We start from the raw sequence: 15,122 nt of genomic DNA, 5'->3' as shown, positions 1-15,122 counted from the left end.
ACGCTCACACGAACGCTCATAACCTCCCACCATATACACACACACACGCACAAACACACACACACACACACACACAAAGAAATTTGTCGGGTGAATTTGTACTTGAAGAATTACATTTTATTTTTCTCAAAAACTGCACGAATCTATGTTAGATTCTGTAAGTCCTTTTTCTAGATCAAAATCAGTCTGAACATTGTGTCACAGACAGTCTCACAGAGGACACCTCACAACTTAAATGCATTATCTGGGCCGACATGAGACTAATTGTTAAAGTTCACTTGAGAATGTAACTTTAAGAATGTTCTATGATTTACATATGAAAGAACTGAAACCAACATGTTCATTCTAAAAGATGAGAAACTTAAATTAAATATTGAACTGGATTGTCTTAATTTTCTCATCTTTTAGAATGAACATGTTGGTTTCAGTTCTTTCATATGTAAATCGCAGAACATTCTTAAAGTTACATTCACATTGTAAACTTTTGCTGCAAATTCTGTGTCTTACAATCTTGTACTCCACAACCACCTGATGAAGGAACAGCGCTCCAAAAGCTAGTGCTTCCAAATAAACCTGTTGAACTATAACCTGTTGTGGTGTAATTTTTCACTTTCTAACGCCCAGTCCAACACCGGCATCCCTAAATCATTATTTGAATAAAGGGATGTTATGCGAGGAATCATTTGGGATCATTAACTCGACCATTAAGTTCCACATCACTAGACAGAGTGTCGGGTGGAGTTTATTGATTTGGGATATCATTGAAATGAAAGTTTGAAACATTTCCCGTATAAATCATATGAATTCCAGCCTTCGAATTAGGAAGGGTGGATTTAGAATAATCGAAATGTTTAATGACAGAGAGGGATCACTTCGCCCATCAGGCCTGTGCCATGTAAAAAGAGAACCTCCCAACCGACACCCACTTCATAGTATATTACCCGTAACTCTTCAGGTTATAGCACATGAAGTATATAGTGAAGCTAATTTTTAATGATTTGAGTGTTCCTGCATCTACTATCCTTACAGATTGTGAGTTTCCCGAATCTTCCCCGTGAGTTTGCTGTCGATCACTTATGTCGAAGCACCTTAGTTATCGAACTCGCCACCGCCTCCCCCCCCCCCCCCCCGCCCCCCAGCCAAGCTAAGGAGGTTTTTCCCATCTATTTTATCCATGCATAACAATTGAGTGTTTCTTAAGAAAAATATCCCTCAATCTCCTCTGCTCCAAATGAACAGCTCCAGGTGAACTAGAATTTCGTTATTCCTGCTTTCTTCCAGTCTTAGCAGCATCCTCCGAGACTCATTCGAAAATACTTCCATTCTGACAGTAATGAAGTGGTCAGATGAGTGTGTGTGCCCACGAGTATGTCTGCATGGATGTCGTAATTTTTGTTTCAATTGTCATTGTTCTTCTGTTTTATTTCATTAACGTTAACTGATATTGTGTAAACTATCACTTCACCAGCAACTGTGGAAATTACTTGTATTCACGTCAAAATATGATGGAAATAGTGCAAACGGCAATGCGGAGCCATGACAGTAGGGATCATTGTGTCAGGTCAAATCCATTGTCCACACAGACATGATATCCAATGCTATTAAATGCTGGCTTATGGGAAAACTGTAGGCAGAACTATATCAGTATTCAAACAGTTAGTGCAGCCCTGAGAATCTTAATGACCCGTTTCTAATAGTCGTTTCTCGAGTTATTTGAACTGTTCTTGACTTACTTATTACATTTAAGTTAACATGAAAATTAATGCACACATGTTCGCCAGAAATGCTGACAACAACATCCCGTTTTTCAGCCAAGATCAGCAACATGAATTAAGAAAGTTAAAACAAAATATATTTATTTTACTTAATACTAACAATACGGTTTTCACAAAGGGCAAAGGAGAAGGTGTGGTGGCGTGCAAAGAGGGTATTCACTGTTCCCTGGGGTCTAATTGCGTTTGTGAACAAGAGGTGCACTTGTGAAGTACATTCAGGATGGTAATGTAGTTATTTCAGTAGACATTGTGCGCACAGAGATCTCCCATGAATCAGCAATGATTTTGTGATGATGTTTGGAGCAAAATAAAATCGAACAATACAGGAATGACAAGTCCCTTTCAATTCTTTGAAATAATATCAAGGAATGTAATATGTGGACCTGGGGAGGCAGGCGGATCTCTAATTTAAACGCACGGGAAAATGTGAGGCACAGATCCACCGTTGGAAATCCAGGTGGTTGGAACATCTTTCACTGGAGCGTAAGAGTTCGAGAGGTGACGTTGTACAAGTTTGTAAAAGTCATGAGTGGTAAGGAAAATGGCAAATGTCTTTTCCATCGGGTGGGGGATTTCAAGTGTAGAGAACATTTTTTAAGGTGAGAGGAGAAACGTTTTAAAATGATATCAGCGGCAACTTATACACAGAGAATGGTTCGTGTGAGGAATTATCTTCCAGAAGAACAGTTAGATATGAATTCAGTTATAAATTTTAAAAGACTTTTAGTTAAGTCCATGAATACGAGCTGTTTGGGAGGATATGGGCCACTACCGGTGGGATTAGATTAGTTTGGGATTATGATTGCCCATGGGCTGTTTGGACCGAAGGGTCTGTTTCTCAGTGATTTCTCTCCATGACTCCATGAACAGCTATCTATCTGCTTTTTTCCTCAATTTCATAGAGTGCTGTAGTGATCCTCCAGTGAAATGTTGATTTTTTGGTTGTGACTGATACTCTGAATATTTGTTTTAATGAGAGAAGGGACCAGTTCTCCAAGTTGCACAGCTGAAAATTAATATTTTCTGTAGCTTTGCTGCTGAGTAGACTTATTTATGCCGAGGCAGTGGTTATGGTTTGACGTTGGCTTTCTGGCAAGTGGTCAACAGGGAGACAAAATATCTTTGATCTACTGCAGAGACTCCAGATGCTTCTTTTAAATGAAACTGGAAGCTCGAGAACCATTTCTGCAGTCGGCTTAATTGCTGCCAACTACTGTATCTGGCAGATTAAAGGCAGTATGAATCAACTAAAACAAAATCTAACCAAACAAACTATATTCCCGTTTATCCAAAATGGACACATTTCACTTGGCATTTCTTCTTTAACAAGGATGGCCACTCACTGTGTGACAATCAGAAAACAGGAAATTGATTGCATGACAGACATTTATATTAATTCCGGCTGAAGATCAGCCTAGTTAGTAAAACGTTTGTATTGAGGATTTTTAAAGCTCTTGAATATGACGTTAATGGACCCAAACTCCCACATGGCACTAACATTTGTCATTTTCTCAATGTAAATTGACAAACTTGAATTGGCTTGAACTCGCATAACCTGTTGCACCAGTCTCTGATTAATGCATCTCATGAAAACCGAATGGACCATTCATACATAGTGAGCACTGGTGTAGTGTAATGAATAGTTTTCGCTGATTTCTACTCGTTGAAAGTCCCGTGTCACAGTTACCAATGCGCAGAGAAATGTGCTGTTTATGACCTACAACCGTGGAAATTATTGATGTAATACTCTGAAACTTGCCAGACACTCCTGATATACCCAAACAGTTACCTGCAATGGTTTAGATGTTGAGAAATATTCACGAACTTCTCACCAACCTGCTCCACTTTATTAGATTCTCTTTCAAAGGTTTACCTGAGTGTTACGTATCACTTTCAATCCACTTTTTATTTCTGGGCACACAGCGTTCCTTTGCAAAACATTTTCAAATATCCAGCTTGTGGTCGGTGCATGTTAAAAAAAAGATACAAGGAGAGAGATTCTGTAATATGGTGAGGTTCTTCTAATCTCCGTGTCCAAACAGTTTAGTGACATACACACACATTCTTAACATATTCATTTTAGACATGCTCGATATTAGCTTGCCTGAACTGAATTTAGAAACGCCAAACACAAATGATATCTTATTTTGTAATTTGAGAGAAACTTGGAGTGGTTGCAGAAATAAAGTCACTAATTGTATTGTCTGACAATGGTATTGAACTTCGTTTTAGATTTTTTTTTCTGCTTGTGGTTGAATGTAAGGGATTTAATTTCCAATTGAATATTCTATACATAATAACTTTGGACACGCTTTATATTCAGTTGCATAAAGTGCATTTAGAAACATCTGGCATGATTTACAAGTTATTTTGTAGTGTGGCGGAGACTTGGAGTGTCCAGAAAAAAGTGTGCCAGTTAATTATTTGGCTGATAATATCTTCGAACTTTGATTTTAGTTTTATTTACTCGTGAATGCATGTAAAAATACAGAGAGCCAACTTCCAATTGAATTTGTTTTGTTCTTTTAAACAAAATATCTGAAAACCTCATCTGAAAAATACTTCAAGCTGTTAAATTTCACTTGTCCATTCAAAAAACACTTCCAAGCAGGCTAATCAGCAAAATAATATCCCAAGATGTGTATATATTTCCACGTTTAAGTATAATCTCGTGTTAACATGACCCTATCTGTAAGGACTGTGCAAGGTGCTACGAGGATCCAGTCTCAGCCTCCAGCAGGAAACCAACAGGCGGAACCTGTAAACCTGCCCCTTCTGATGATCATATAAATCCGGGTCACTGTGCTTTAGTTCAACACTCCTGGATTTGGTTTGTTTAGAAAGCTCTTGACAGAACCGTTTTCCACAACTTATCAGAATGATTATGTCGACATTTTTTCTCAGTTTGTTACTGACATTCTTATCATGTGAGTGTTTTTTTCTTCATGTCTCTCTTTGTTACTGTCTCAATGTTAGTCTGCGTCAGAAATGTAAAAGACTCAGGCATCATTGTATCAGCATTAATTCTCATGGTTTCTTTTTTTTTCATTTTTAAAGGTGTCCAGTCGGAGATCGTTTTAACTCAACCAGAGGCAGAGACTGGCCATCCAGGAACCACCCTGAGACTGACCTGTAAAACCAGCGGCTTCGATCTTACCAGTTACTGGATGCACTGGATCCGACAGGTTCCCGGACAGGGGCTGGAGTGGCTGCTTAATTACTAAAGTTCATCCAGCAGTAACTATGCCCCAGCGATTAAGAATCGATTTACTGCGTCCAAAGACACTTCAAACAACATCTTCGCGTTGGAGATGAAGAGCCTGAAGATCGAAGACACCGCCATCTATTACTGTACAACATACCACAGCGAGAGGAACCAGGGCTGGACCCTTTCAACAAACAGTTCAAGGGGACATTTTGCTAATTTCATCGTTAACTGACGGTCAGTACCCGTTTTAAATTCAGTTCAACCAACTGCGATCTGAAGCACACCTCGGGCTGCCTTTTACAACCCTATCATAGAGGAAACATACCATTGAAACTAACAAACTGGGTGATATCATGGGACAATGTTTTTGGCATGTCCTATGTACTGCTTTCTCTTCCACCAATTAAATGCTTGGACATGATGTTAGTTTTAATGTATCTGACTGATCGGGAAATGTCTGCTCATCGTGTTCTGTAAACCATGTCGTTAATTCAAAACACTATCAGCACTAAATGTCTATTTCACATGAAAATTGAGACCCAGAGTGTCTTCCAGAAAATGTACGGGTCGAAATCGCTGTGATACTGCAGTGGGTCACAGTGATGCCGATAGTGACATCCTCATACAAAAACCACTGATAAGGGTTTGTCTCAGGTTGGTGATGACTAAAATTGAAGGAGCGAGAAAATAATGTGAGACTTAATTTAAATCTCATGCAGGAGTGACGAGTTTGGACAAATTTATAAAATTATTCTACTTTCCTCATGTTTATGGCTACATTAATGCACGCTGAACTTGCAAAAGTATTCCGAGCTTTTAAAATGCAATGAATAGAAAAAGCTGAATAATTCCACTAAATAATTTTTAGAGGAGTCTGAATCACTTTTTTAGATTAGATTAGATTACTTACAGTGTGGAAACAGGCCCTTCGGCCCAACAAGTCCACACCGACCCGCCGAAGCGTAACCCACCCATACCCCTACATTTACCCCTTTACCTAACACTACGGGCAATTTAGCATGGCCAATTCACCTGACTTGCACATCTTTGGACTGTGGGAGGAAACCGGAGCCCCCGGAGGAAACCCACGCAGACACGGGAGAACGTGCAAACTCCACACAGTCAGTCGCCTGAGTCGGGAATTGACCCCGGGTCTCTGGCGCTGCGAGGCAGCAGTGCTAACCACTGTGCCACCGTGCCGCCCACTTCTTTCCAGGAATTGATGAAATTAAATATCTGCATTTTACAGTTTGCAGCCCGCCGTAGTATGTGACATACTGGGGTGACACTGCAATTATTATCAATACTAAAAGCCGTCCAGCCCCCATTGTTTGAAACGAGTCAATGTTTACTTATACAGACTACCTAAACTCACACTTCAGTATTAGTTCTGTGGGGTATTGTGCAATTATCGCTGTTTAAATTGTAAATTTAATTTGCAAAAGTGTTGATTATTATTGTAGCAGTTGGCAATTTTGAGAATCAGCTCATGCGTTATTCTGTGAAATATAAAACATTATAATAATTTAAAAAGAATGATCAGTATCCACTGTACAATTATAACATGATGAAGATTTATCGCGACTTCAGTTTGACAGTGGTTCTGAATATTTAGAATAATGCAGATTTTTGTTTGTTTTTATGCAAAGTCAGTTATTGTGTGACCCAGTCCAGAGAATGTAACGCTGTGACTATCTTGATTACTGGGAACAAGGGACCATGGTGACGGTGACTTCAGGTAAGAATGTGAACTTTCTCAGTGACTTTAGTTTTTGCTAACGTTCCATTCATGTGAATAATTCCTGAATTAAATGAAACTTAGATGCTGTGCTGAGCTTGGTTTGGTTTAGTTTGATTTTTGTTAAAACTGACAATAGACTTACATTAAGTCTCAGAAAATGACTGAAGTAGTTGTGGCGGATTCAGATGCTCAGTGTATATATTTTTTTAAAATCAGATGGGCATTCTGTGTGGCTGATTACTTGAAACACCTAACGTCTCTCAATCAGTCAGGTTTAAGCAGAGTTTAGTGACACCCACTATCTGTGAGTTTTATTATCGACAACAAATGCCAAGAACTTAAAGATGTTGAAAATATCACTAAACAGGATGAAAATATGTTAATTTATTGAATATATTCCCTGGGTGCATAATGCTCTTATCATGATTGCATTTTGTCATTTGAGTTGTTAATTTTGTTGATGACAAGCACGTTGGATACTGTCATGGAATCTTCTAGCGGTACTGCATTTCATTCTTTTGATTGGATGCTGAATGTGTTTTATTTGCTTCTGTTGAAAAGTTGATTGGGTTCTGACTTTGCTTTATTTGATTGTGTTGAAATGAGTTGATTCATCTTGTGGAATTGAACTGCGCTTTCATGCTTTCAGTAATCGGTGTTTTCTATCAGCAAAAGAGATCCGTTTGTAACTGTCTGAAGACCAACTTAAGGCAGAAACACGGAAGTGTGAGAAATGAAAAAAAGCGACGACTTTTTAGAGCTTTTTTTATATACACAATCTCAGTTTTCATTTTAAACTAGTTAAAGTCTGTTTTGAGTAGCCACATTCAAAATAAAATTTGGGACTAAAATCTTAAGCGACCGAATTCACCAGATTTCATAATTGAGACTAACTTATCATAACATTCAATTATAATGTTTGTCCATTGAACTAATTTTATTTTGACCTTAAGGCGATTAATCAATAGATGCCTTCAGCTGCTCTACTGTGCACTGCACAAGTTTGACATGATTAGAAATACTATATAGGTTGAAAACAAATTGACTTGTTGCCGAAAATGTTAAAGCTTTAAGCTTTGCTCAATAAGTTATATCAGAACCATGGCAACTGTTATGACTTTTTATTTCTATTTGATTTACTTATTCGTTTGTGTGATGGTGAGCATGTTTGATGGTTTCCAATTTGGGATATTTGTTGTGAGATTACATTATGTTCTTGGTTCTGTTGAAAATGCTTGCAAAGAGACAGTTTTGCTGCAAACACATCATTGATCCTCAGTGTTGTGATTTGGTAATCGTTGTTCAGTTGAGGAGAGAATGTGCTTAGGTAAAATTAAGCTAATATATTGTTGAAGCTGTTTTTGATTTCTACATTGCTTTAGAAATGTTTGCATGGTTGTTGATAGTGAACTGCTCCAGTTTCCTCATTCAATGCAATCAGCATTGGAGTTGAACTTTCATTAAACCTAATATTAAGTGAAAGGCCAATCGCAAAGGATTTGGAAATGAAGGGAAACCAGATACGTTAGGGCGCGAATTTTATTTGAATGTAACAATTGGGACTGGTCTAATCCAAACCTTAAATTTAAAACTCAGAACGCAATTTTCTACTTAAATCACAAAGTCTATCTTGAAACCGTTTACAAGTCACAAGAAATATAAATAGAATTTCAAAAATATAATGTTCTAATTTTCTTGCGACAGAGCAAAAATGCCATTACTGTGATATCATTAATTAAGAATTACCTTTCAATTCCGCTGTACCCGACACACAAGTTTCCTGGCTGGAAGAGATCGTTGGAAAAGACGATTAAGAAATTCTGCTCCAAATATTTCGATGCAGAACAAATTGATTTCACTGAATTGATTAGTTTTTCAGTTTAACTTGAAATGATTAATTCTTATACATCTGATTAAATTAGATTTACAGGATTAAAAAATGTAACATTAACTGAGTGATTTAATCCATGCCATGCTTTAGATGTTCCCAATCCATGTGTTTTAAGTAAATAGATACATTTTACAACAATATATCAACTGAAGAGCCATTCATTAGGAAACAGCTGCTATAGTCGATTATGTCACCAAGTCTAGATTTCGAATCAATTAAAATAATCCATCATCTACTCACCATGGGAATAAATAATGCAAAATCGGAGATTTTAAAGGTTCCCTTCGGCCCAACAAGTCCAAACCTGCGCTGAGCAACCACCCAGACACGTTCCCCGACATTAACCCATAACAGTATGTACAATTCAGCTTATCCATATCGCCTAACCTGCACATCTTTGGACTGTGGGAGGAAACCGGAGCATCCACAGGAATGTCACCCAGACACTGGGAGAATGTGCAATCTCCATGCAGACAGATGCCCGAGGCGGGAGTTGAACCTGGATCCACCGGCACTGTGAGGCAACAGTGCGAACCACTGAGCCACCGTGCCACCCCCTTAATGTGCCTTTCCATGCTTTTCGACAGTTGCAGAATTCACAAATTTAGAGAAGACAGGAACTGGAGGGTAGTAGAGCACATTGTTTATTTAGGCACTGAGAATAGAGTAAGATTCATTTCAATTAACATACTGGCGCGATTTTTGGAATGTAGTAGTCTGATTGCTCATTAAGTGTTGATGACCATTTATTTCGACATCAGTTCAAGCAGGGAATGCAGACAGAAACTGTTTTCAATTCATACATTTTTTTTTAAAAATCGTTCTTTAGAAAGAGGAATCAAGGAAAATAACTTGCCATTGCTAAGCACATCTGAGAGTAAATACTTGCCCTAATGTATCCAACAGACATGCATTCACACAATGGAATGCAGTATTGGTTTTGAGCAGTGCGTGCAACATTTCCAAAGTTCAAGAAATATTTTAAGAATATGCAGAAATAATTTAGAGATATTCTATTTCCGCCGGAACTGTGCTTCTATTGGTGAAATGGTACACCACAATAATTTTCTTATTTACAATCACGATTAAGTTTATGAAATCAGTAGCTAATCTTACTTCACTGTGAAAACGTTCTGAGAAGCATTGATGCTTTCTCTCTGCATAGTCCCTATTATGAAAGTTAAATTACAGTGAATACATTTGATGTGACGAATTGAGCAGATATATCTTCCCAGATCAAGAGTGTTGTACAGTGTGTTCCCGTGTTATCTCGATCGAGTTGTCAGCTGTTCCTGACCAGTTGTAAATCGACCGGTTCGGACACCTGAATCTCAGACAGTTCAATTTCATGTGGTGCTTCAAAACCACGTTTGTCTGCCAGATATTAGGCACCACAGAATTGAGAGACCTGACTGAATTGTTACAATAAGAATAAACACTTCAGTAACAAAAGTCAAATTGTAAGACCCCTAAAGTCAGTTGTTAGCAATGAACGATATATCATTCAGTGAGACAGAGAGAAATATGCTGCATAATTTCTTTGTGCCTCTCTTGTCAGTGACACATTTAGTGGCACAATGTAGAATAAAATTATTAAGAACTTATTGTCAGCATGTAATGTTACTGGCAAAGGTGATGTTACACTTCAAAAACTTCTAATCTATTTCAACCTAAGCAGACCATCTGGTGCAGCAACAGACACAGGGTTAAGGGGAAGGGAGTTCTCAGTTGAAATCCAGTGACAGTAAATTTATGCCAGCGCAAATCCTAGTTTTATTCCTCTACAGTTCCCATAGAGCTTGAACAACTCGGAATTGCTATCAAAGCATTCTTGGATAATTTTTGAAATGCTACTTTCATCGTTTAAGCATTTTAGAACAATCCCTGGTTGCTGAAATCCTTGGTTAATTATGAACAAATTTGTACACTCTCAAACCGGTGGTCTGTGTTTTCGGAGATTATGTTCAGATCTGGTATAATGTAGTGGTAGTGTCTCTGACTCTGAGACAGATGGTTTGTGTACATTTACAACCTGTTAGAGAGGAATGTAATTCCATGTTTCATCCGGTTAATTGGGGGGAAAACACATTGACTTCTTTGAGTACTGTTGGAAGTCCACTCACAGAGACCTGTGAAATCGATTTAATCGCTGTCCAGACTTGGGCCTCAGGTATTCGACAGAAGTTTGGCGGTTTGCAGCCTTTTTTCAAATCAATATTTGTTCACAGGCTTTTGGGAATTGCGAGCTGATACCATTTATAACTAACCCACAATTAATTATTCCCAAAGCATATTTGATGACCTTAAGTTGGAGCAGTTTTCGTTTGTATCAAACCATTACTGTGAGTGAATTTGACTGTTCAGTCCGGTGGGATTTTGGTTGAATCCAACACTTTGGTGGTAGCTTTTCAACTAGTCTTCAACTGATGTCTCATATCATCCAGTACATCTTCTTAGAATGCTTTTCCAATAGACGTTCGGTAAACTTAATCACCGTCTAACTCAATAGGAATGAGTTCTCGTTCGAGAAAATATGAAAACAATTTGCTGAAGGCGGATCACTGCACTTGAAATGATAAGCTTCCTTTCTCTGCACAGGAACTGCCAGACCTGCCGCATTTCTTCAGAGAATTAAGTTTCTGACAATTTCCAACTCAATCATCCCAATCGTCAGATCCCTTTAATTTAACATTATTTTTCTTTATTCCAGGGAAGTATAATGTATGATTGCCGGGCTAAAAATGAGGAAAGCTTCTTGCCCATTAAATGATTAAGAAGTAGTTCACTGGAAATATAATAAAACTACACACAACGAAACTATTAAGCACGTCGTCTTTGTGTGGACACGCAAGCGCCAGAATAATCTTCATTTATCCTAGTAGTTATTTGCATCTGTAGATTTGCGTGGAAATGTTAGGCATTTTACATCTCCTTGAGAGATCAGTCGACTTTGGCCTCCTTGACTTTCTGACATTTGTGTGGTATTAACATTTTCACAGCTCTGTCAGGAAGTGAGTTCCATAGCTGTGATACAGAAAGAGTGAAGGGGCAATGAAAGAATTGCAAGTAAAAATGTAGTAATGTTTGGAGGAACAGTCAACAGTCTTACCCACACGGGATAAGATTGAACCCTTTTGTGTACTGTTCAACTAAAGAATGAACCTTTGGATTTCTCTGTCACAGAAACGTTTTGAGGTCAAAATATCAAATGATTTCAAGAAGGTGATAGTTTTTTCAAGCGTTGAAGGAAACAATATGTATGTGAGGGAAAAAGTTGAACCGTGTACAATATTGGTTGAAAATTGTGAAACCATTGAATGGGGCATGGTTGTTAAGTTTTCACATAACAGCAAAATTGGTTCTATAATTGACAATAAAAGTTTTCTTAAAGTACAACGAGATCATGATCAGCTGGGCCAATGGGCAGAGGAGGGGCAGATAGAGTTCAGTTTCAACTGAATATGACTCATTGCATTTTGGGAACAGAAATCAGGAAACAACTTAAAGTGAATGGTAGTGCACTGGGTATTGATGTCGAACAGAAGCACCTGGGGATTCAGTACATAGATTGGTACAGAGTTAATGATATGGCAATGGGTAGTTTTGTCGAACATAGGGACCTGAGGGATCAGATATATACATTGTTGAAAGTGGTGTCTCAAGTAGCTGGCGTGTTGAAGAATGTGTTTGCAAAATGTGTTCTCATTGCACAGAGCATTGAGTATAAAGGTTGGGAGTTTGTGTTGCAACTGTACCTGAAATTGGAATGAACTGCCGGAGGAAGTGGCAAATGCATATCCAGTTACAAAATTTCCAAGACATTTGGGCAGGTAATGGAACTGAATAGATCTGGATAAATATGGGCCAAATGCAGGCTAATAGAATTTGTTTAATTTGGGAACCCTGGTTATCATGGACGGGCTGGGCCGAACGGCCTGTTTCTGTGTTGTATGACTCTCTAAATCTCTGACTTTATGGTGGAGTAGGCTGAAAGTTGGAAGCTAGTGATCTAGTGAGGACGTAGGTTGGTGATGTGGTAGATTTTGAGCTGATAGGCCGTGAGGTGTTGGGTGGCTGCTGGGTGAGCTTGAGTGCACCTAGTCTGGCAGGGTGGCATCAAAGCAAATCATAATGGTCACAAGGAAATAACTTGGACACATTGTGCTTGGTAGGTGAGGGGTCGTTGGAGCAGCAATGCAGGGTGTCTCCCTCGTGCCAAGATGGTTAATTGAGTGGCCAGCAGGCTGCAAGGCTTGTTAGTTGAGAGCTGGGGAGGGTGCGGGGCTGGTTAGTTGGAGGTGGCCAGGGTGCCAGGCCAATTTGTTGAGAGGTCATCAGGGTGTAGGGCTGGTCAGTTGTGAGGTGGGGAGGGAGTCATGTTGGTTAGTTGAGTGGTAAACAGGGTGTCAGACTGGTTATTTCAGACATTGGCAAGACAGCAGACTGGTTAGTCGAGAGGTTGGCAGAGTGTCGGAAAGGTTAGTTGCGAGATGTGCAGTGCTTCGGACTGGTTCGCTGAGAGGTGGGCAGGCTGCCGGGCTGGTTAGTTGAGAGGTGGGCAGGGTGTCGGGAAGTTTAGTTGATCGGCTTAGCAGAGTGCTGCGCTGTTTCGGTGACATAAGGTTACTGTACTGATGTGACAAGTGGATATGATGTCAAAATGTAAAGCTCGGAGTGTGGCGAAGGGCTGATCGGAACAGAGCTGGGATGCAATGTGCACAGGTTGACTTGGGTAAAATGAGAGGTCAGTGGTGAAGGTCTGAGGTCATATCTGGGGGAGTGGCATCCTGTCAGGGGTTGTGAAAAGTCTGATGTCAGGACGAGATTCACCAAGGACCAGGTGCAGTGTAGCAGGTGTGGAATTGAGTGAAAGGAATCGAGATTACATTCTCGTCCGGAATATGGATTACCTTGAATGTGTGTTATCTCTTGCGATGAGGGTCATGTGTTCCGAGGGTGAATGAGCGTGTAACAGGGTAGGGGTTGTCAATATGAGTGGAAATTTAGTTTGAGAGAGAGAGTCAGAGCGGTGGTTAGTCTGAGAGATTAGAGTTTTACCATGAACTGCTTGTAAGTTTAATAGTTATTGAAGTAAAAGATGACTTGTTCATTTCTCGAATCATATTCACATAAATGCACAGTTCAGCTAGCTGTCACACTCCAAAGTCTCTGAAACTTAATGGTCCTCTATGTTTCAGAGGCCTCCAGAATTCAGATAATTGTCAAGTCGATCATTGAGCTTCCAGATAATTGGCATAATATCAGCTTTGACAGACATTCTCTCAGTCCCAGTGCCCTGCAACTGCCTTCTTCACAGAGAGGAGATTCTGACCGACATTGATAAGCGAGGAAGGGATACTGGACTCGAAACGTTCACTCTGCTTTCTCTCCACTGATGCTGCCAGTTGTTGGGTTTCTCCAGCAACTTCGGTTTTTATTTCCAATTCCAACTTCAACTTTTTCTTGGTTTGCATTTTGTGAAACGACTATACTCGTCACCTGCAATCCAATGCAAGTGATAGTTGGTGAGATTTTCTAACAGTTACTTTTCGTGGGATCAGGGTGTTCTTATTTCTAAGTTATATCGTAATGGTCAAGTTCAAGGGCATGTTTCTGACGAGGGAACCAATAGATCATGATCAACGACTGATTGGAAACAAAAATAAACTTAAGGTATGCTGAAGATTTTAGCAGGAACACACTGGCATATATTTACAGCTGAGGAAACATTTACGTAACCAATAAGGTCGAATTAACAGAAAGTAACTTGCTCAATTGATCATTCTATCCTAGAGACTGTATCTACCCCCACACTTTATGGACTTGTCTCCTCCTTCAGCAACACTTCGCCGAGGGTTCTATGATCTTTGGTTGTGGTGACGTGGAAGAAAGGTGGGCAGCCAATCACGACTGCACTGAAGACTTATCCATCCGTGAGAAACAAGAAGGGAACTTACACCCTCAGCAGCCAGTTAACCCTGCCTGAGTCAGAAGCGGATTGCAGCAAAATCTGCTGTGAGGTTCAACACAGCGGGTCAAAGCAGAGCACTGGAATGCCATGTAAGTCTTGTGGGAACTGAGGTGAACAGTACATCTGTGGTTAACATGAATAGGGCATTAGTTATAATACATTTGACATAGCCATAGAGATATACAGCACAGGAAAAGGTCATTCGGCCCATTCAGTCCAAGCCAATCAATAACAGTTCCCTAACTTTTCCAGTTCAATGTGTCCGCAATTGATCCATTGCTTTGTGTGACTTGGCATTTCTTATATGCATCTAAATATTTCTCACATATTATGCGGGGCTCAGCCTCGACATGACTTACTGGCACTGAGCTATAGATTCACTCCCTTTGTGTGATTTTGTTTTCTCCGATATCCTCCTGTCTTTACCTTAACCCTATGCCCTTGAGACATTGCTCCATCCATTAAGGGAAAATGTTTTGTTCTGTTTACTCTGTGTATGTCTACCATAATTCCAGACATCACAATCATCTTCTCTC

The 15,122-nt window shown here is 39.5% G+C and overlaps 1 pseudogene; it reads left to right on the top strand.

Moving 5' to 3' along the window:
- LOC122552347 overlaps positions 1-14,958 on the top strand; it is a 41,622-nt pseudogene extending 26,664 nt beyond the window's left edge.
- The last annotated feature ends 164 nt before the right edge of the window (positions 14,959-15,122 follow it).

This window comes from Chiloscyllium plagiosum, chromosome 8 (genome assembly GCF_004010195.1).
Source record: "Chiloscyllium plagiosum isolate BGI_BamShark_2017 chromosome 8, ASM401019v2, whole genome shotgun sequence".
Lineage (NCBI taxonomy): Eukaryota > Metazoa > Chordata > Chondrichthyes > Orectolobiformes > Hemiscylliidae > Chiloscyllium > Chiloscyllium plagiosum.
Note: the sequence above shows the minus strand (reverse complement) of the source record. Positions and strands in the feature narration are given on the sequence as shown.